At 58.1% G+C, this 2,022-nt stretch overlaps 1 long non-coding RNA gene across 1 annotated transcript; it reads left to right on the top strand.

Moving 5' to 3' along the window:
• The first annotated feature begins 619 nt into the window (after positions 1-619).
• LOC147911455 (uncharacterized) lies at positions 620-1,800 on the top strand. The gene is made up of 3 exons (XR_015550881.1): positions 620-965; positions 1,101-1,222; positions 1,405-1,800. It is a non-coding gene; the product is annotated as an uncharacterized LOC147911455 (long non-coding RNA).
• The last annotated feature ends 222 nt before the right edge of the window (positions 1,801-2,022 follow it).

Genomic DNA, 2,022 nt, shown 5'->3' with positions numbered 1-2,022 from the left:
GCAAGGGCTCATCCCACCCACACTCTGATGTCACAGAGTGTCATCCCCTATATTGGCACTTTCCTTGGTCACCTGCTGTTGCTGCACCTGCTGATGGGTGATAATCTCGAGGTGGGTGCACCTGAGGACCAGGCATTGAGGACCAGGATCCTGAGCCTTGGGATATGGGAGCCCCTGAACTGAGCTCTGAGCTCTCAGCACTTGGCACATCTCTCCTGAGAACCTCACAGCCGCCTCTGGGAGCTGGGGCATCAGGCACATCTTAGGGATGAGTGAACAGAGGTTCCACCTGAGACACCCATTCTGGTTCCCCAGGCTGGGGAAGCTCAGAGCTGCCTGATGGCACAGCTGCGTGAGGTTTTATCTGAGCTGGACTCAGCCTCTCCCTCCCATGCTGCCCGTGGAGGGAGAGAGGATTCGGGCCCCTCCAAGTCAGGCAGCACATAAGTGGCTGAGCAGTCCCCTCTGCCTGAGGCCTCAGCCTCCAAGTCTGTCATCAGAGAGGGTTGTGCTGCCAGGTCCCTCAGCCTCTCCCCCATGTCCTCCTTCTCTGGAGCCCAGAGCCAGGCCTAGGTCCAAGTCTTGTTTTCTCTGCATGCCCGGCCACCTCTGTGGACCTGGCAGTAGTGCAACATGAGAAGGGGTGGGCCTAGGGGGCTAGTCAGGCTAGGGGGCTCTGTCTGATGGACTCTGGCTGTCTGCCTTCCAGGGGAATGAGATCAACCTGAGAAGAGGACTGAAGTGAACAGCTGCCGCACCCGCTTCAGGGGAGGGGAAGGAGGAGGAATTCAGAGACCCTCTGGGCAGAACAGTCCCTGGCTCCACCCCCTGTATCTTACATTGAGTGGAAGAGTTTGATAACAGAGAAGTGGGAGACCCATCCAGTTGGCAGGTGTGTTGAGGGGAGGATGGCATCAAGGAAAAAGTCCTGGAGGAGGCGCTGCTTATTCCCATTCTGAGAACAGGTAAAACCTGGTAGGAACTGGAGGGAAGGAGGATTCCCAGGACTGGTCCCCGCCCCACCCCTGACACCCGACAAGGCCCATGCAGCATCCCTCACCCAGGCCCTAACTGCAGCCTCTCCTTCCCTCTGGTCCCAGGAATAGCCAGTCATGAGGGAGATCCTGCTGCTCCAGGTGGCCACAAAGAATTACAACCTAGAGCCCGAGGAGCGATTTGGGGCCTGGTTCCAGGACATGGAGCTGCTCAACGAGAATGATAGGTGAGGCCGGGCAGGAGTTGGGTGAGGGCAGGGGTGGACTCTCCCTGTTGGCCAGTCCAGAGATCCTGTCTCCGTGGCCCCCCACTCAGCCCCAGGCCTTATTGCATGGTGACCTCTGGGACACTCATACTCCAGCTGTTGGGCAGGCAGTGGGTGGACACGTGAGGTGTGGTTTCTCTTAGGTTCACAGGAGCCTCTCTGTCCTGGAGCTACAGCCTGTCCTGCCAGCTGGACACCCAGACCTAGTTGGCCAGCAGAATACTCAAGGCCAAGAAGAACCCGCCATCATCAAGGTCAGGGGTGAGTGAGTGTCTGGGCCGGGGTGACTGACTCCTAGGGGTTCAGTAAGGCTTCGGGCTAAGCATGGCATTGGGTAGTCGAACAGCTGGCAATGGGATCCCAGCTCCACAACTGAGCAGTCGTGTGATTGGGGTGACTCTCTTCAGCTTCCTGAGACTCCATTTCCCCCTCTGTGAAATAGGTGATAATAAATGATCGCTCGCGTGGCAGGGACAAATGGGGTACTGGTGGCTGACAGCACTGAGCACAGGGTCTGGAGCACCCAGTGCAGTGGGGACAGGGTGTGGGCCATGATTCTTCAAGGCCACCAAGATAACCCTATTCTTCTACTCAGTCCCCATGCCCCAACACCGAACCCCGTACCAGTGGCCAATCACAGCCCCATCCTCAACAGCGGGGACACAGCTGGGAGGCTTGGGATGCACTGGGCCAGCTTCTCCCACCTGACGGGAAGGGGAGCATTGTAAGCTGATTCCTGCGACCCATGATGCCCAAGAGAG

The sequence above is a fragment of the Ceratotherium simum genome, unplaced genomic scaffold, assembly GCF_057802395.1.
Source record: "Ceratotherium simum simum isolate JZ-2026a unplaced genomic scaffold, ASM5780239v1 HiC_scaffold_43, whole genome shotgun sequence".
In the NCBI taxonomy this organism is placed as follows: domain Eukaryota; kingdom Metazoa; phylum Chordata; class Mammalia; order Perissodactyla; family Rhinocerotidae; genus Ceratotherium; species Ceratotherium simum.
The sequence above is the reverse complement of the archived record's forward strand: the minus strand, read 5'-3'. Positions and strand labels throughout refer to the sequence as shown.